Genomic DNA, 21973 nt, shown 5'->3' on the forward strand with positions numbered 1-21973 from the left:
GGTGGAACTCCTCCTTGGATTGATCCTTGTGCTTGATATTGAGGTGGTGGAGTTTGGAATATCCTTGTGAGATTAGCTACACTTGGTGAATTCTGACTTGTAGATGCTTCTTTATTTCCTCGCCTAGGCTTTGGATCAAAACTCAACTCTTGTAATTCATGCGCTCCCGGGGTGAATCTCAAGGATCTTCGATGTACCTTGGGCGAGGATGAATTAATGTTCTCCAGTATGTGAAACTGCTATGAAATCTTTTAGTTAAGGCCCTCCTTCTACACCAGTTTTTGTTGATGTGTGTTTTATGACTCACCAAACAGTAGAACAAAATACCGAAATATCTTATCCTCTCTTGATTAAAGTCTTGTGTATGCTAAGATTCCTAGAAGATCATACAATGACTTCAAGGTTCCTTTAATGCCAGGTCTTGACTGTGGATAAGATCAGTGGTTGATTTGATTTGCTGATGATCACAAGGGGCCTTACGTGTTTATTCATATTCATTTCAAGCCATACTGGATGTGGGAGCTATCTTAAGGTTTTGCAATGAAGCGCTTTTTTTTTGGATTTTTTACAGAATATGTAGAAATTAAATAGGATGTGGTTCAGGAATTCTATTCTAATCCTAAGGGTAGTGATAACAACAAATAGTATTCTAGTGGACAAATTCCTCAATTTACTGAATTCAGCTTCGCCAAGTTATACGACAACTAAGCATGAACCAATGCAATCTTCAAAGGTTATGCCAAAGATTTTCATATCACCGCATATACCATCATAAAGAACAATGTATACAAATGATAGAAGTTGAGCATATGCATGAAAGGGGTTCAAGATAACTTTACACAACGAATTAGAATCACTAAAACGTCAAAAGTATGAACCAAAGGAATTCATCAATACACCATCATATTCTCCATTGTAATCACCACACATTGACTATGCTAAACTTAATCTACTTGAAGAAATTTAGGAGAACAAGCAACCACTAAGACACGTGAAGTATTCACCAAACTCCAATGAAAACTTTATTATCTTAGTAACTCGTAGCAACAATCTCATAAAAATCACCCCCTACAAATGAGAAAATGAAGCCTTTATATAGGTCCTCGATTACAACGGGTGGCTCGGATGATCACAATAACCGATGGCCGAGATCATGCCACATTAGCCCTAATTAGGGTTAGGGCAATGGAAAAGAATCTGCATTAATGCCATAAGGAATCCACTACTGTAGTGGGTAATAAATGCCCATCATGCATGCTAATTTAAGAAAGAGTGGGGTGTAATAAATGATCCCCATGCACACCCACTCTGCATTTAATGCATCTATCCTTGATTTCTTTGCCTGAAAGATCGAAATCGATCTAATACTATTTCCAACTCCTCTATACCGATGCTTGGTGCAGATTCTTGCTTGAATTCTAGAACTGCAATTGCTCTTTCTGCTTTTCCCAAGCTTTCATCCCAATCTGGTAGTAAGTCCTTAGTAGTGTGCATTGTATTTGAGAAGATGGAGAAGTTCTCAAAATCATGTCTTCCATATACGTTTAGCTGAAAGAATTCCTCTAGCTTGAATTTTAGATTATCAGTTGTCATTTCCTCTTACCCTAATCTTTGTGATAACAAGGATGCAACTGCATTTGATATTCCTTGCTTGATGTTATCAACAATCTTTTTCCATCGACTGGATTCCCTGGTAAAGCTCTCGAACATTTCCTTAGCCATGATCACTGCACTGTACCATCGAATAAAATCATAGAAATCACCCTTGCTAATAACTCAACAATTAATCAATTCTTGCTTTAGGTTATCCATCGGATTTTGAATGTCGACAATCACCTCTTCTTGGTAAATATGCTCATCCACCCATGATTCCTCCATGCATTGAATCCTAGAGACTGCAGCCAATGCCCTATTGTGCACTTGCACTAATTCTTCTGCATGTTTGAAGGCTACCTCTTGAATTCCTTCAATCCAAATTTTTGCACCCTGAGCAATCTGCTTGATTCTATCAATATCACTTACCACTTCACTGGAAACACCTGTTGGAGGGACAAATGATGGACCTTCCTCTCGTACTGGATGAGGCAAGTTATTTATGTACTGACATAAGGCCCGAATTTCTTTTTTTTTCTTTTCATACCCTTCTTCTACTTTCTTCAACCTATCCTTCAAAGCCTGTGTGGAGTCATCAAATTCTTCTAATATTTTCTCTCGAGAGGCCCGACCAAGATTTACTTCTGTAACATGATATTCATCTAGAGTAATCTGATTTTTCCTTTTCTCAACTATGGGAGTCACAATCTGCACGATTTTGGATCCTGATTCTCCTCTGATGAATTTAGTATATCTTTTTGCTTTCCCTTGTTCTTCTGATCAGTTTGATCAGTCAAAAATTTCCTGTAATTCAATTGCTGTATCAACCTCCTTTTGTTGATGCAATTGAATTCGTTGTCTCAACCATTCTGGAATGGGTATACTTTGGTCCCCCAGAATTACCAATTGTTCTTTCCTTTGGACCGCTTGAATGTCAATCTCTTCTTCACCTCCTGGACTATCCATTGTAACCTCAGGAACTATAGCTTCAGCACTTGCAAGATGTATTGCTACCCCTGGAGTTTCTTCCTCTAGTGGACCATCTCCATCATTAATCATTTATCGCTCTAAGATCATGGCAAGACTTTCTCCTGTAGAAATATCTTGATCTCTCCCTCTTTCTTGCATGGATTTTTCATAAGCATTTATACTCATCCTATCATGAATTGGCCTATCCAAATTCTCTTCTTGCTCAAATCTCCTTATACTTGTCCCCACATCCTGCCTTTCAAAGGTTTCTATCTCTTGGACACTTGGAGTTCGAGATGGAGAAGAGGGAGCATCTTCGTGTTTTTGCTTCTTATTTTGAGATTCTTGGATGACTTCCTCAATCCTAGGATGCTTTTCTCGAGGTACCTCCTTCCCTTTCTTGGTTCCTACATCTTCAGATGGAGTTCCCCTTTCTTCAACAGTCCCTTTAGATATTTGTCTTGATCTTTCATCCGTAAGTGGTCTGTGGCCAAGCAACCTATATGTGAATCCATTAGCTGGTGCAACTAGTTTTTCAAGCTTATGATCGATCGACCACTTTGTAAAATCTAAGACTGGTTTTGTAAGGGCTTCGAGATCTGTAATTTCTTTCTTCTTCCAATCAAATGGTTGAGCTGTCATTTCTGGATTGAATCCTTTTTGCATCACATTTGAGTCCTCCTCCATTTGATCAGGAACCTTGAATATGTTGCATGTTCTAATAATGTTCAATGGTAGTCTTGAATGCAATCTTTTTCTAATCTCGTTCTCATCTGCTGCATTTGCACAAAAGTCTTCAAGGTGAACCTTGTGTTGGTACTTTGACCCTCCTACTGATGAGATCTTGTTGAAAGGATCAAAATCATTCCTCTTTGGATAAAGCGGAAGGCGAAAGAAGTGGAGCTCATTTAATGATTTCTTTGCAGCTTTTAGACATGGGCATACCTCAATTTTTCCTTCTCCTATGGAAATTGGAAACTACAATCCCAACTTCTTCTTCGCTTTTTGAATCTTGTCATAGGCAGTAAGTTGTCGAGTAAGCTCTAACAAGACCATCTTATCTGTTGGATACCTGGGAAGTTTGTATGGCTCCGTGGAGAATCCTTGAACTCGGATGTATGAAAAGGTAGGAAACCGAATGAATCAGGTGCGATATTCTTCAACCAACTTCATTGTACCTATTGACATTCTTACATGTGGCCTCTTTTGTAGTGTTCTTACTATGTGCATGGCAAATATATCATTAACCCTCATGTAATCATCCTTTGAATACAAATGCAATTGCGGGTAACATTCGTGGACTTTGAGGTGTTGGCTTCCGCTTTTAATTGGTCCTTTGCATCGTAGTCCATCATAACTTGTCCTCCGTGCTAGCATTTAGATGACATAGGAACTCATGTAAAATTTCTTTGTATACTCTAAATTCATCAACTGCTCATTTAGGTTATCACTTATGAACCCAGCCCAATCTATTCTGTCACCTTCCTCCATTACCTGCTCAATAAAATACCACATCCAAGATTCAAACCTATAAGAATAAGGCATGCCAAATATTTGACTCAAAATCATGACCATATCACTATATTCCCTCTGCAAGTCAAGCCATACTATTTCTTTAGGAATCTTGGAATGATGCGGTCTGTTCTTTTTCAGCCATTTTTTGTTGATTATTTCTTCACAAAAATTGATTCCAAATGTATAGATTCTCAGTGCTTGCTCTTGTGTTTTTGTGACCATCCTTGGATTTGAAGGAATTCCAAATGCTTCAGAAATGGATGCCGGAGAAAAATCTACCAGAATATTTCGTTCAAAATCTCGGATGGTTCTGTCTTTAGAACTATAGTGTTTAGTACATTCTACGATCAATTCTGGATGCTGAAAAGAAGGAGGGAAAGCAGCTGCAGCAAAAATTCCACTTCTCACAATTCTTGTGTCTAGGTGTGTCGGTTGATGGTCATTGTATCCGAGCATTCTCTGGTTGAAATCTTTCAAATCAAGGCTGTCAAGGCTTGTATCTCTGATTTCTGGCCACTTTGACACAATTTTGGATTCAGGTCAGAATCCTCTCCTTTCATTCTTTATCAGTTGTCCTCGCATTTCTCCTGTTCCCCTGGGCTCTGCCATTTTCCTTTCCTGCAAAATAGAAAACGTACATACATAAGACTATGCAAGGAAAGTATTTTAAAACAACAGATACAACTTGTCCATAAGACAAAGATTTTGGAATTTCACCAAAATTTCCATACTCCTTTCAAGATTCACTCTCTACAAAGAAAATTCCTTTCTGATGGGATTCAAAATCTTCCTTCGTGAATTCTTAGAAAATTCCTCAACAATTTCAGAAAATTTCTCAAAAAATCTGTTCCCTTGAACTCCTCAAATCTTACTCTTATTCTTGATTTGCTCTTCAAATTTCTGTGTGAGCCTGAATGAATGAGAGGGTTTTTTATATAAATTATCCTTTAAAAATGCCTTTAAAGCTGCAGACTAAAATTAAGCAGCTGCTTTACTTAACCATTAAGGTTTCCATTTTTTGTGCCACTTGTCACTTTTTGTTGTTTGATTCAAAAAAGTTGCCATTTTTTATGCTCTTAGCTTCATGATGAAGCCAAGTACTCTTCTATTTTGATTTTTTTTTTTAGTTTTATTAATTAAATATCAATTTTTAAAAAAATCAATATTCAATTAACTTCCAATGAAAAAAAAAAATATCAAATTCTTTTGCAACTTTTTCTCCATTTTTTTTTTTTTTTTTGAATATTACTCAAAAGAAGTCAAATTAAATATTAGTAAAAGTAATATTTAATTTTTGAAATGTAAATTAAAAAAAATTTGTTTTTTCCGCTTTTTTCTCTGAATCTGTGTGAAGAGCAACTCTTCTTGACTAATTTAGATAAATCTAAAATTTTGATCATGCCCTGGAGAACTTTGGGATTTCTCATCTGTCTTTGTGCCTGTAAAAACACCATATCCTTGCAATTTTCTTTTGGCAAAGATAGTTATAATATAATACTCATCTTTATAAGAAGGAACTTGTCTCCTTATACTTCCTTGCCGCTAAAGGAGGCTCACCCCATCCTTGTACATATTAAAAACTGCACTACTTTTGGCAGGCCAAATGTATAATACAGGTTCCATATCTTGATGCTTATTATACATTTCATGGTGCCAAGAATGGTTGAATGAGTACTGTCGTTTCACGCTAAAAACTATTTCCCTTGCAACTTTCTCAGGATTTCTGAGTCAACGAGGTCATATAAAAGGTTTGAGATCGAGACAAGAACTTAAGACTGTGCTCCATGTTTTGCAGGTCGGGCTTTTGAAGGAGTGGAGGATTTCGGTTTTTTTCCTGACTTCCTTGGATTTGCGCTCCACAATTTTTGCATCGAGATTTTCAAGGAATGAGGGATTTCATTTTTTTTTTTGACTTCTTTAAACTTGCGCTCCTGAATTTGTGGGAAAGGGCTTTTTCTGAATGCAAGAATGAGGTTTCTATGGAATGAATGATAAATTCTTTCATCAAAACATTTCTTCATTTCCTCACGATTGTGCTCCACGATTTTCGCGTCGGGATTTTCAAGGAATGAGGGATTTCGCTTTTTCCGTGACTTATTCAAAACTGCGCTCTGTGCCCTAATGGGAAGTGGGATTCTTAAGGATTGGAGGAATTCAGTTTTTTCGTGACTTCTTCAAAACTACGCTTCGTGGAAGAAGGAAAAGAAAAAAAAGCTGGCAAAAAATTTTAAAAACAGAAAGTGGGGGGGCCTTGGCTGGCACGATGGTGATTGGCGGTCACAACAGTTCCCCAATTTCTTTATTTACTAACCTCCATAAAGCCTTCTCTCTTAAAGCATTCTTGACTGCAATCTTCCAATCTGCAAAACCACTTCCATCAAAGATAGGCATAACTTCATTTGAAGAACCCATGTAAGCAAAAAAATCAGCCTTCAAACAAATCTAGCAATATTCCAGCAGCATAACAACCCTTCAACCAAATATCACTCCAAAAAAAATATCAGCCTTGCAAACAAACTATTTCCAGCAATATATTTTCCTTCAACAAAACCCTCTAGCAATATTTCTAGCTGAATTTCTAAATAAATCTCTAGATGAACTTGGCTAAACCTTGCTCTGATAACATCAAGACACAACAGCGCTTGGCATGATAAACAATAGGACCCAACAGCACAGCCCAACAATCTAACAGCTTGTTGTGAGCTCAAGATTACAAAGAAAGAGGCATTGATTGAAGTAATTATACTCTCTAGCTGAATTTGAAACCTTGCTCTGATATCATGATAAAAATAACAGATCTAAGATTTACTAAGATCTGAAATAAGCACAAATACTTGGCAATGGAGAAAACAGAAATAAACACTTAAGAGAGAAGCAAATTTTGTTCATCAAACTGATTTCAACAAGGCTATGCAATGGCCTCTATATATAGAGAGCCCATGAGATGAGAAGATGATTCTAGAGGATAAGGTGATAAGGTTGTATGACCTAGTATCAAGGAGGTCATTTCTATCCATTACCAAATTTATAGGAATTGACAAGCAATCTGATTCTAATTGGTTGTTAACAGCAGGTGATGTGGATTTGACTGTTTCTAACAATGGCGACGGCTTGTGAGTCTGCGAAAGAGGCGCTTCACGAGGCAGCACAAGCAGCGGTGGCCATTCCCGTTGACCAAGTCAACTCCCCTGTTTCCGGCGGCCGGCAGCAGAGGGAGAGCTCCGAGAGATCAGGATGGCGGATTGACAAATGGACGGTTGCAGATGAGCTCTGGGCCACCGGCTTCTTTCCACGGGATGGCTGTAAATGCAGCATGAGAATGATTCAGGCAAAGGCCGTTGAGAATGGAAATGCTTTTCAGTGGTGCAGGGTTCGAACCTTCGACGAACCCAACCCCAATTTCCAGTTTGAGGTTGATGTTCATGAGTTTTTGGAGAGAGATGATGTGCTTCGGCGAATTGGTGTGGCCAATGACCGCCCCCTCACTGTGCGCGTGGTTTTGACGGAGTCCGTGGAAGTCGTCTGCTCTCAGGAGGGACTCGAAACCGGGACCTCCTTGGGGTTGGGTTACCTGCTGCCCGGCACCGCGAAAGAGTACATCAGGTCTGCCCTGGGCCGAAACGAGGCTGCCCTAACTGATAATAATGTCGTGGAAGGTCTTCTCGGGCACTTGATCAGGTACCTTGCTTTTCTGGGGAGTATTTGTGTGATTTGTGGTCACGAACGGCTTTCGGATGTTCCGCGGAGTAGTACCTGCAGTGATATTTTAAAATTGCAGTTTTGATGTCGACATAGACATCGCCATTTGATATTTATTAATTATAAATGTATGAATCTATTAAGAAGAATATTTGATTTTTTTATTGAAAAAGAAATTCAGAAGAACATTTTTTTCCATGGAAGCTATATTTTATATATGTCTTTATGAGCTGAACACTCAAATGTAATAAGTGCTTACAGTTTCATTTGCTCTAATGAGAAACATGTTTTTATAGAGTATTATTAATGAAATATGAGTCAATAAATTCAGATCTATTAAATTTCCAAAATCAATCAGTATTGTTAGTTTGTTTTTTACATTCGATTGTGTGTGAACAATTTTTTTGTTTTGTTCACACACAATCGAATCCAGAAGACAAACTAACAATAAATTTAGTTCAAAAATTATACAATTGAATCCTTGTAGCGACATCACAAAGATTAATATTTAAAGATATCATCTTCTCACAATTCATAGAGATATTGTACAATGTAATTCGATTCAATTATGTCTAAACAATCTATAATAGAATGATACAAAAACATATATACTACACACTAGCACTTACATTTATAATAGATTTATTGGGCTTAGATATATTCATGTATATTACCTTAAAACGTATTATTCTATTGAAAAAAATATTTGAATTTTCTTTATTCCAAAAAAAATTAAGAGCGTTGTTTTCTAATTCATGATTTTATTTTGAATTAAAAATTTGGTTCTTTCTGAGCATTAAATCTACATGCAGTGAATGTTTAGTGTTTCATTCATTCTCATGAGTTCTTATTGTAGTTCCTTTTTAAGTAGATTGTGTTTTTTTATCAACATTTTGGATCACAACCTTTGATGATAAAAGAACCAATATTCATAAAATATCAATCAATTGACTTGATTCGAAAACCACACAATCTAATTTTAATAATAACATTACAAATATTTAATATGTAAAGATATCTTTATTCACAAATATTTAATAATAACATCACAAATATTTAATATGTAAAGATATCATTTAATATTTTATGATTAAGAGCTTGGTTTTGAATGTTGCATAGTTTGTATAAGGTCCCATCTCTGGTCCCTATGGTAATAGCATTTTTTAGATTTGAGTTTTTAGGCCAGTACAAAACTTTGTCTTTGTTGAATGTAACTTGAAATCCTTCATCAGTTAATCTAGAGATTGAAATTAGATTTCTTTTTATGCCAAGTACAAATAGAACATCTTTCAATTTTTATGTAACTCTAGACCTTGGTTGAATAGAACGTGTCCCAATACCTTTGACTGGATGAGTGGAGTTGTCTCCAATAGTAACTCCTTTAGATTTGTAATTTTTGAGCGTTTCAAAATTTTCCCTGAATCCTATTATATGTTGGGAAGCACCACTATCTATTATCCACACACTTTTATTAGAATTTATCTCACTTGGTAAAACAGTGTAGAATAATAGATTTTCATCTTTCTTACATTCGGCTAATGAGGCTAAGATTCTTTCCCTTTCAAGATATTTACTAAAGATATGTCTGAATTTATTACACTTATAACATTTAACTTTGGAGGAATCAGTTCTATTGAATTTATTATTCTTTTTCTTATAGTCATGTTTCTTTCCATTAAATTTCCTCTTTTTTCCTTGAAAAGGGCTTGATTTTCTCTTCTAGATTTAATACAATACCTCTAGAGATTAATCTTGACTCTTCTAATGTACAACCAGTCTTTAGTTGATCAAATGATGGGATTGAGGGTCTACTGACAACTTGAATGAATGCTTCTCGTGATAGTGGTAATCCTCTAAGTGCTAATATAGAGTTCTTGATCTTCTACTTTGTTCCCAATGGAACTTAGTTGATTTTTAATTTTAGAGATCCTTCCAAAATATGATGAGGAGGAGAAAATGTTAATTTTAGATATCATATATATATATATATATATATATATATATATTACTAACTAAAGGCAGATGTTTGAATACACTTAACTACTAACCTTCATAACACTTTCATTGTAAAGTGAGATCTTCATCAAAATTCTTTCAATTCAAACATTTAATCACTACATGACACCTTGATGTGGAGATGCAATGAGATCATGAAGATGAGTAGAGTTATGTCTAAGATTTCCATGTTATTTCCATGTTATATGTAGATATGATCTTTGTCTCTTCATATTTTGCACATATGTATATTTACAAGAACATTTACATGCTAGGGTTTCACTCATAGAGTATATTCTTAGAATTTCCTATCTCTTTACATTCTAGATCTACTATATAGGGTTCATCAACACTAAATGTACACACACAACATTATTTTTAATGGCTATTCGTGGAGGTAGAAATCACTGAAACATGGGGTTGACTAAGTCAAACCCCTTCATAACCACACACAGACACACACCAATACTATATTAAACTTTCTTTTTGCAACCACAAATTTGGAAACTACTTGCCAAGACCTTCTAAAAGAAGTTTGGTCAAATTTTCTATTGAGTCTTTGGAACATGTCAATCTTGTCACAAATTGCCATGACGCTTTACCACCAAGTCAAATTGTTCCTAGAGGTATGACTTGAAAATAACTTTTTTTTAAACTTTCTATCATGATCACAAATATACAACTAGAAGTTCAGTCAGTTTTAAATCCATAATTGTTGGAGCAAAATGAGACATTCCCTTGCACATTTTGAGGTAAGTACTTTATCACTTATTTCATCTTTTAGTGTAGACCTATTTTTGTACCTTAATTGGGTTGATTGCATATATTTAGCACCTAGACCTATATTACACTTCTCGCTAGTTCAATTTCACATTTACATTGGATATCTTTACTTAATTTACATTGCATGAAATATTTCTTTCTTACATATTTTCTTGATATAACTTGGGTTTAGTATTGGCATCCCTTTGTACCTTTATCTACAATTTTCTATTCTAACTTTAGTCATAAATTGAGAGTTATGTTTGGAAGTCCCTCATTCTCTTGTATTGAATGACTTAGGGAGAAAGTGTTAAACTTGTATGATTTATAGTCTTCATTTTTACACTCATTGATGTCATTTCCACCTTGAACAATTACCATAGTAAAATTTTATTTTCTTTACCAGTGTCTTCACAATTCTAAGAGGCATATGTCTACTATTTTCTTAATGAATTTTCATCTACTTGACCAAATTAAAATAAAGTTTATAATATTGTTGCACACTTGATTCTATACACTTACAAGATTTTTTTTAAAAATAAAAATTGATGCAAGTTATATGCAATGTATGAACAAGCACCTAATTTTCAAGATGTCACTGTTGGACTAACTGCTAGCCTTCCCCTTTGGGATTCGTGACATGGCTTAACCGCCTCTTATGTTCTATAAGTCTAATGGTTGTATCAGGCATTAATAGGTCGATCTTTTGGTGCAACGACAAGTCTAGCTTGTAACAAGTGGTATCAAAGCATGGTCATAGGTTTAAATCTCCTTGGGTATCGTTGAGGGGGGAATTGTTGGACTAACTGCTAGCCTTCCTCTTTGGGATTTGTGACATGGCTTAACCACTTCCTATGTTCTATAAGTCTAGTAGTTGTTGTATTGGGCATGAATAGGTCAATCTTTGGTGAAATGACAACTCTAGCTTGTAATAGTCACCATTTCAAAATCTTGTAAAAAAATAATCAACAATTTTTTTGTTTTTTAGATAAATAACTTGTAGCTCTCACTCTTACCTATCGTTCTATGAAAGTATTTCTCAAAATAACAAATCTAACTATATCTTTTTTGATGTGCATAGAATATACCAAGTTATGATTTTCTCAAAAATCAAGAGAATTTTTTTTGTCTATTGTAGGTTTGACCCTCTTACCATATTAAATTAAAAAATTTGTAGTTTTCAAAATAGATTTATAGTGTACTACAATTCTTATTATTTGCAAAACTCCTAGTTTTTAGTGCATGACTTTGTATTTCTCTTTGGTATTTAACTATAAACCTAATTTCAAAAAAATAATGGCCACTTACACCCTTCTTTTTTCCTAGCATCTTGATGCACTTACCCACATGTTTTCCTGTATAAACTCCCATCCCCTCCCCAAACATCTCCCTCAAGCTCCTATTCAGGAAATATATTTCCCATGCGTTTCCAATTATAAACCCCTCCATATGAATGAGCATGGTATTGTATTTTCCCTTAAGTGAAGAACCTTTGGAGTTACCAAATATTGATTTTGTGGTGTTCATTTTTTACCCTCACTTCTTAAGCATCAATATTTCTTCCATTAATGTTTTTAATGGTTCTTCTAATAACTAGTCAACTATCCCACCATCTACAATCATGTGCATCTCAAACATGGATAATTTGAAGGGTCATTTTCTTTCCATTCAAACCTTTGATAAGTTGTCTATGTGCAATGAGATATACAAGAGTGAATAAGCTATGAATCATTGATCTAAATTATAGATCCCAATTACAATACATAGTGCAAAATCTATGGATTGAAAAACCATATTAAGTAAAAAAATCAATAAAGAAGCATGAAAGCCAATAAGTAGTATCATCCCAATCAAAATCAATTTATGCAATTTTCATGAGATGCCAAGGGTCATTGAAGTAAAGGGAATTAAAAAAGAATAGCCTCAATAATATTTATTAAAAAATAAAACAAATCATAAATCATAATTCTCAAAATACTATAAAGGAATTTTAGAAGTTCAAATAACACAATTTGTTCTGGACACAAAAAATACTCTATAGGAAGTTCAAAAGTTCTAGTCTAGTTTTGCTAGCTCTTTCACCTTTGTTCCATTTCTAACTTTGGGTTTTAAACTAGTTGTTAGATCCAAAATGTCTTAATAGAAGGTTCATAATTTCCCATTGAGTTATGACTATGTACTTTAAGATCAATGTTCCATTCAACCTGATATAGTCTCACACCTCTAGTTCTAGAATTATTATTGAAATCCATAATGCACTTTTGAACTCAAACTTGTCCTAAAAGAGTGTCAGGTTGTAAAATTCTTGAATCGTTCATTGGCCATTGTTTCATTATTGATGTTGGACTTTGTCACGAGTTTTGGAACTAGTGTTTGAAGAATGATTTTATATTCAAACTTGCTTTGGAGCTATCTGATTTTAAAATTCCTAAAAGATTTATTATCATTGTTCCATTCATAATGTGAGACTTCACCTTGAGTTCTATAATTAGTAGCATAATTTGAAGTGTGATTTTGAACTCAAACTTGTTTCAAGAACATTGTTGGTTTTTGAAATGAAACATGTGTGTTATTTTCTAATCAGACATGCAATAAATGAGTATGTCCAAACCCTTTACTTGATCTTGCCATATAATGTAGATGCAAATGATTGTAGCCAATGTATTGATCATCCCATTTTATGGCATCCTTAAAATGTAAGATACATTATTTGGCATTATAGAAACATAAAACCAAGTAATGAAAATTTGTCCATGGTCAAGCTAAGACAAAAGTGTAAAATAGAGCTAGTCAACTAGGTGCTTAAATTTTATTTTTCTATTAAATAGATCAGCATTATGAATTTTAGGATGACCTCACAGTTAAACTTGTGAACTTTTTATAATAGAAAAGGACTAAAGATAAGATTTAGATTAATTAGATAAACCAATTGAACTAGACTTATATACATCTAAACATTAAAAAAATAAATTATTTAACTAAGAACAAGTAAAACTAAAAATGCAAATTCAACTGTTAGTTTATAAAACATTATCTTAAACTAAACACACTTTGAGCCTTTGATTTTGATGGTGATTTGTATTAATCATATGAAAAGGTTCTACACGCTAGGATTTTCCACAGCATGATATATATCTCCATCAGGCATCACTCGAAACTGAAAACAAGAACATCAGCAAATCAAATATCCGGAAAGAATTTGCGCCTTCCAATGAAGAAAAAGAGAATGCCACCAATTATTGGTTCCTACCGAGGCAGAGAACTATTGCCTAGGTGTTGCATTAAGCAACGATTAAACTTAGCTTCAACAGCTAATAATGATTCAGTTTTAAAAACATTTGCTCTCTCCTTCATAGTCTAGCTGGTGAAGTTGCATGAATTTTGAGTACCATATTTATTATATTAATCAAATGGCTTTTTCCTATTGAGTGATTGGATATCTCTATGGTCACAGGTGGTCTGAGGCTAAATTTGAGTTTAACGATGCAGGAGAAGGCGCGACGATAGAGGACAGCTATCTGACAAAACAGTAAGCACAAATTCTGAGGTACGATGCAGGGTTATTGTAAGGGAAAACCACATTATGGGGTTTTGGGTTTTTCAAGCTATAGACAGTCTGTAACACCGCCATTTTGTCCAGGCATCCCTTTTGCTTTTGCCCTAAAAACTTGCTAAGTTAATGATGATTCATTTTACTTCAGTATGGAGTTGTTGACAGTTGTGAAAGACCCTGCATGCAGAACTCGTGTCTAGAGAACATATGGAGTGTGCTTGGAGATTTAATCTGCTTTCTATTTCCTCTGAATACAATTGATGTTATTAATTATACTTCTGTTCAATGGTTAGTAAGACAGTTATATACTGTCTTCCACTACAGTTAGTTGAATTACTGCAAATGGATTTCATCATGTATATATCTTTGTTTTTGTTTTGGTAGAAAAATCCGGTACTGTTTTTTGTTTCGCTGTTTGTGAGAATTGACTGGACGTTTTTGAAAGAGAATGAGCTATCCCCAAAACCATGAACCAAAACTACTGTTTCTGCATGACATCTAGGTCCCTCATCTCTTACAAGCATTTGATGTACTTCTTCTCGTACCGCACTTTGTACAAGGGTTGTGACATTTGTTCTGATGAAATTAACTTGATTTTTTTTAACAATACATCTTGCAGGTTGGAAGGTGCTCTAGCATTGCCATTGTGGAAGGTTGAAATGTGTATGTAACAGTGGCAAAAATGTGCGGACAAGTAGGGGGTTTGGCATTGTCACTTTGGTTGTTGGCTTTAATACACAGATAAATGCATTCTCCTTCCATGCAGGCAGTAAAGGGCTTTATGCTTCTTGATGTACATGCAATGGGAAATCATTCATCAACTACGTTTTCAGGGCTTTCAAACTTCACTTTTCAATTGGACATCATGTTTACTAGTTGAAAGAGTTTAGAATATTATAGTTAAGAGGGAGGATTACCTCTCATTTAATTGAATTATAAATCCAGATCTATGAAGAGAAAAAATGACTTTCCATAACATGTTTGATGAGAATTATTTGGATTTGTCAACTTTTTTAAAATTATTTTGCATTTTGGCATCTTATTGGATGATATTCTCGGAACTGATTTTGAAATTGGCTGCTGCTGATGACTGCCTAGATCTGTTCTAAATTATGGAGATTCCCCTTTCATTAAACTTAAGAGACATCCTTCTCTTTGCGAGACTCATGCGCAAAGAATTGATAATTCCCTTAAGCAACTTTCCAGTTTTACAAAGTAGTAAGGTTGTGGTTCCTCAAAATCTAGCATAGACTATCCATCATGATCACAAGGTTCTTAAAGTTCGGTATTCTCTTTTCTAACACGGGCTTGCAGTTAATTTAACAGCACTGTCGGTGGTTCACTAGTCTATAACAGTTTAATTATCCTGTCATCTGTTTATGAAAAGGAGCTGTGTGTTTTTTCTACTTCTCAAATGGTAATCCAGATTGCTGGTTTTTGTTTGGGGAGTATGGTGTTTTTCCCTGGGTTCGGTCGTTCAATTTATGATATTAATAGAAATTTCCATAATCTGCAAACGAATAAACACAGAATTGAAAGCAGATCTGATAGTGATAAAGTTATTGACAGTTCAATTCAAGTACCAAATCAATACGACTTTATAATCAATTGATTCATATGTTTCAATTGTACCACAAGTAGACGTAGTGCCACTTGCAGGTATCAGGTATCATCCACGCTTGCAGGTATGAGGTATCATCCACGACTAGCGAGTGTGGCTGTGAGTTCAATGTTTGTTCCCTCCCTCCCCTACATTGATAGAATTGCACTGTCTTTAATGTGAGTTTCTTTGTTTAGCATACAGTCATTTATTTATCATATGGGGACTGAATTTTCAACTTTTTAAATCTCATTTCCTTACTTTATTTGTGAACCTACAGTCATTTATTTATTACATGGGGACTGAATTTTCAATTTTTAAAATCTCGTTTCCTTACTTTATTTGTGAACCAATTAAATATTAATTTGAGCAGCTACATATTTTTAATTTGAGCAGCTACATAGATTCTAGATGGGAGGGTTTTTCTAATGGCATTTCCCTAATCCCATAACCGATGGAGATCCATTGTGAATTGGCAAATACATTTTCAATGTTGACAATACTTTGTAGGCAAGATGTAGGTTTGCATTAACGCTAACATTTATTTGACAATGGTAGAGCCAAGCTCTTTTTGTTTGTACAATTAAAGATATTATGTTCCATAATCAATTCCATACCAAGAAATCCAAGAGAGTGGCGAAAGGAAGGAATGCAATCAAAAATTTATTTGATTACGCAGTAATGCAATCGAGCATTTATTTCATTTGTTTTTAAGTAAATAAGTGAATTAGAGCTGAATTGGAATCTAAATGTTGGTATTCTATTAATTCTGTACTAATAAAAGTAAGGTATACAAAATGCGAATGTCATTTTTAAAATAAAAAATTCCATTGTTTTCAAGAGTCAAGAAAATTGGTGAATAAAATATTTGTGATAACTATTCTGAATGCCATCATCAAGTTCTAATCAATTTGTGTTTAGTACATTCTCTCTGTTTTTTCCATTCTCTTATAAAATGGAAAGAGTCGACATTAGAGCAATATATAATTACTTTTATTATAACATTGAGATATAAGAACATAACTGTCAATATCTATGTTTTAACATATTTATTATTAGTTAATTTATTTTATTATATAGAAACAATAAATAATGTAAAAGAAGCTAAAGCTAATGTAATAGTAATATAGCCGTTGAAAATGAATTAGAGCATTCCTATGGAAAATGTTACAATACAATATTTAACAATAAGAAAATTTTGAAATTTGCTACATATAATAAACAATAAACAACGGTGAAACGTCATCCATGAAACCAGTAAACAACCGTGAAACATTATACATGAAACCGGTTTTGGAAGGACCATCTTTGGAAGGAAAGTCTTTGGAATCCACAGACCCATACTACCTTGATTGATTGAAAATAAACGCTAAACAACTATGAAACCAGTCTTTGGAGTGACAGTCTTTGGAATCAACTGACTCATACCACCTTGATTGATTGAAAATCTTGCCCGTTCTAATCTGACATAACTCCTATCAAAATCAAATTCTACCATAGTTATGCACTTGGCAGGAACTATGCTGCACTGCAGTGCTTGTTGAATTTAGTTACACCCCATAAATTGGGCATCCACCCATGATGGCCCATCTGTTAATGTCCACTTTGTGAACAAAAGAGGCTATTTATTCATTTGTTAGTTGCAATTTGCTTGCTCCTGTCACGATTGTCAACTTTCTTTCTATGTAACCCAATACAATATATTGCCAATCCCACTAATGGATGATAAACAAACCTTTCTTTCTGTTCAATTCAATATAATACATTTGATTAAAACTTTGAATACATCATTCACAACGCCCAAATAAATGATGGTAGTGTAACGCCAAATATAAAAGTTGCACGTTGCACGCCCTAGAATTATGAGTTAGTTCAAAAAAACCTAATATGGTTGACAAAGCCGTTTTCACTGTATATAATCTCCAAGACATTAGAATGCAGCTCTCAAGACCGAATCAGTTATTCTAAGGCTGATTAGGCTCTTCCAATTTGAAGATGAAAGGAGAAATCATATTTGATAAGCCAATCAGAGATATGTTTCTGATTATTTCTCTAGCACTAGTTTTATTGGTGTGTTTCTATGTAACTAAGGGAACTTATTGGCCTCTATCTACAGAAACTGAAGCCACACCTCCATATGTAAGTTTAATTCATATTAAGATATCTTTTGTAATAATCTATGATTTGAATCACACTATTTTCTAACTCAGTATTATTTTGGGTTTGTTTTCAGATAGAAGTTGTAAGTGATTCAGATGAGTTGGAGATTGCTTTGGCAAAGGCTTCAATGGAAAACAAGACTCTGATACTCACACCAGTGAATGGGGCATGGATGGACCCAAACAGTTTGATAGATCTTTTTCTTGAGAGTTTTAGGATTGGGGAAGGAACACATGACTTACTTAACCACCTGCTCATTGTGGCCATGGATGCAAAAGCTTTCATCCACTGCATAGAAATTCATCCTCATTGCTATGAGCTCAGGACTGAAGGAGTTGATTTTACCGAGGAGAAGTCCTTTGGGACAAAGGATTATATAAAGACGACGCAGACTAAAATTCTCTTCTTGAAGACTGTGGTTGAGCGAGGATATAATTTTGTGTTTACTGTAAGTTTCCTCATATACCCCACGTTGTAGATGTTTACTGTAACGATCATCGAAAAATTTGACATTGTTATTCTGATCATTGTAGTTTCATTAGATTGACTCTAGGATATTTGGCTGCGTATTTAAAGAAAGTTTACTAGTCTATGTGGTTGTTTTGGTATATTTGGTGTTTAAGTAGAAGTGATCTTTTTAATTAGCTATTGAGTTAAAAGTTTTGATTAGTCTATGAATATTTCAATTAATGTTTTTTATCTTTAATTTTATTCTAGTTTTTTATATACAAAATTTATAACATTGAAAATCATTCAAAGTTCTATTTATCTTTGATGTGGTGAAGTGTGTATATTTCACCTTTAAATGTTGAAATTTTTAATAATAATAATAAATTTGATAAATTTTAAAATTTAAATTCTATTTTATCTAATAAATGAACTAGTATAGAAAATAAACTAATAAGAATAGAATTTGAAATAGAATTTCACATAGTCTTTCTCTTATTTATCAAAATAAAACAATTATTCATTATTCTAATAGATTAAAATTAAATGATATTTTTTTAGCCAAATCTAATTAGATAGTATTGAATAGTAGAAAATTTCACCAAATCTATTTTTTTTTAATACTAAAAATCAAAACAAAAAAAGAAACAAAGCAAAAAGCTCAACAAGAAGCTTTGTCCAATACAAGTAATCTCCTAATTTGTCTTTCTACCTTTGTTTGAGACATCTCATGTATTCATCTTCAAATTCGTTGTCTCATACTTTCACGCTCCTATAGTTTATCTGTCTTAAAATATTTTACTAATTTTGTTCGAATATTATTTACAGGATGTAGATATAATGAATTTTACTAATTTTTCTTTACAGATGTAGATATAATGTATTTTACTAATTTTGTTTGAATATTATTTACAGGATGTAGATATCATGTGGTTACGAAATCCATTGGAGAGGTTCTTGGTTGAGGCAGATTTTCAAGTATCTTGTGATTTATATAAACATAATTCACGTAGTATATCAAATGATCCAAATACAAATTTTCATTTGTTAAAACGAATGAAAGAACTACTAAACTCTATGAACTTTGGCATGCATATACTACTATAAATCCTAATAGGCATGATCAAGATGTCTTTAATATGATGAAATATTCCTCAAATTTTACTCAAATTCTCATAGATGTTTTATTCCTTGATACAATTTACTTTAGTGGATTTTGTGAACTGAAGGAAAAATTAGAAGAAGTCTATTCTATGCACACCAATTGTTGTGTAGGTTTAAAGAAGAAGATGACTTATTTGAGAGACACTCTCGATGATTGGGTTTTATTCAAATCTTTCAATCTGAATAACACTTTTGAATTAAAAGGAAGGAGAGAGGTGGGTTGGAGAAGTAGAATAGAATGTGGCCCTTTGTAAGTACGTTACTGAATATAAGAAAATGCTAGTATAACTAACTTTTAAAGGTGTTATTAATTGGTTGATAGAAATAAAAATTTGGAATTTAATGGAAATTTATTATTATTATATATTCCTTTATGATTATTATATGTTTATATTCACAATTTTTAAGTTATATGACCTGAATTTAATGTTATGATTTTTTAGAAAGAGCGAGATGTTGTATAAAATTATATTTATAATTATTTAATATTATTATGAGATGTATTTATACTTGAAAGAATTGGATAAAAAAAATATCAGTAGAAAAATAAAATTACCAAATAACTATATAGATGTTTTTATGTACAAATTTCAATAGATGAAATATATTTTCATAAGTAACATAATTTTTTTTTAAATAAAAAATAAAATCTTATGTCCTACTTCACATGGTGTATTACATGGTTTATAATCACTCATATTGAATTTTTTAAGTACATCAAGAGCATACTTAGTTTGAGAAAGCATGATCCTACCTTCTTCTTGCCATACTTGCATACCCAAAAAGTAGTGCATTAGTCCTAAATTAGTTATTTCAAAAACCTGTTTGAGTTGATCTTTAGTTTTCTCAATATCATGTGTGTGATCTCCTGTAATAATCAATTCATCCACATACAATAAAATGATAACAAATTTATCATCACTATGTTTTACATACATGTCTGGATCAACTTTACTTCTTTTAAATCCAACATCTAGAAAGTACTTATTTATTTTTGAGTACCATGCCCTTGGTGCTTGTTTAAGCCCATAGAGTGATTTTCTTAATCTACACACCAAATTTTCTTCACCATATTTAATAAATCGTAGTGGTTGTTGCATGTAAATTTCTTCCTTTAAATCACCATGCAAAAATGCACTTTTTACATCCATTTGAAAAACTTTCCAACCAAGCTTTGCAGCTAAAGCAACTATTGTATGAATGGAATTCATCTTAGCTACTCGAGAAAAGGTTTCAGTATAGTCTATACCTTCTTCTTGTGAGAAACCTTTAACCACTAACCTTGCTTTATATTTTTCAATAGCTCCATCTGATGTGAACATGGTTCTATAGGTCCACTTCCAACCAACCACATTTTTGCCTTTAGGAAGTGTTGTTAGTTACCATGTTCCATTCTTTATCAAAGAATTGTAATCTTCTTGCATAAATGCCTCCCATTCATCTTTTCCTTTTGCTTCTTTATACGTGCTTGGAGTGTCAACCTGCATCACCTTAGTCATAAGAGCATAATTAGCAAATATATTTATAGGACCTTCTTGATAAATTCCTTGGATGCTTCTAAATTTCCTTGGATTTTCATTATCACTTTCACTTGATTCTTCAACTTGAGTCTCTTCCCATGTAGTAGTTTGTACACCTTGACTTTGACCATTGGTAGAAATAGAATTTTCTTCATTAATCAAAATTGGGAAGAAAGATAATGTTGGACAGTTATCATTCTTAATATCTTCATCAAACCATAATTTTCTTTTAATATAGATTTCATTAGTTCTAGGATTGTATAACGTATATCCTTTTGATTCCTCACTATATCTAACCATTATGCACTTCTCAGTCTTCCTTTCAAGTTTGCTCCTTCTTTCATTAGGAATGTGAGCATATGCTTTACAACCAAAAATTCTAAAATGAGGCACTGTAGGCTTTCTTCCACTCCATGCCTCTTTTGGTGTTATGTTCAAAATTTCCTTAGTAGGTGTTTTATTCAAGATATATACGACAGTTTAACTGCTTCGGCCCAAAATTTAGCTTCTAGATTTCTAGCATGAAGCATACACCTAGCCATTTCTATTATAGTTCTATTTTTTCTTTCAGCAACCCCATTTTTTTGGGGTGAATAAGAGACCATTGATTCTTTCTTTATTTCATGTTTTTTACAAAAATCTAAAAAAGCCTTATTCATGTATTCAATCTCTCTATCAGTTCTTATTATTTTAAATACTTTCCACTTTGTTTTTCAGTCAAAGCTTTAAACTCCTTAAAATTTTGAAACACTTCATCTTTCTTTTGTAGAAAATACACCAAAATTCTTCTACTATAATAATCTATAAAGCTGAGGGCATACCTTGATCCACCAATTGAAGGTATTTTAAAAGGACCCATTACATCACTATGAACTAGATGTAGAGAAGTTTTTGCTCTCCATGATTTACCTTGAGGGAAACTTTCCACATGTTGTTTCTCCATTGCACATCCTTCACATACCTTGGGACTTAATGATATCTTTGAAGGCCCATGCA

At 33.6% G+C, this 21973-nt stretch overlaps 1 pseudogene; it reads left to right on the forward strand.

Annotated features, from left to right (window-relative positions):
- The first annotated feature begins 17681 nt into the window (after nucleotides 1-17681).
- LOC149540990 (uncharacterized protein At4g15970-like) lies at nucleotides 17682-19711 on the forward strand (annotated as a pseudogene).
- Nucleotides 19712-21973: the final 2262 nt, after the last annotated feature.

This window comes from Cupressus sempervirens, chromosome 9 (assembly GCF_028749045.1).
Source record: "Cupressus sempervirens isolate cs-2001-9-10 chromosome 9, ASM2874904v1, whole genome shotgun sequence".
Lineage (NCBI taxonomy): Eukaryota > Viridiplantae > Streptophyta > Pinopsida > Cupressales > Cupressaceae > Cupressus > Cupressus sempervirens.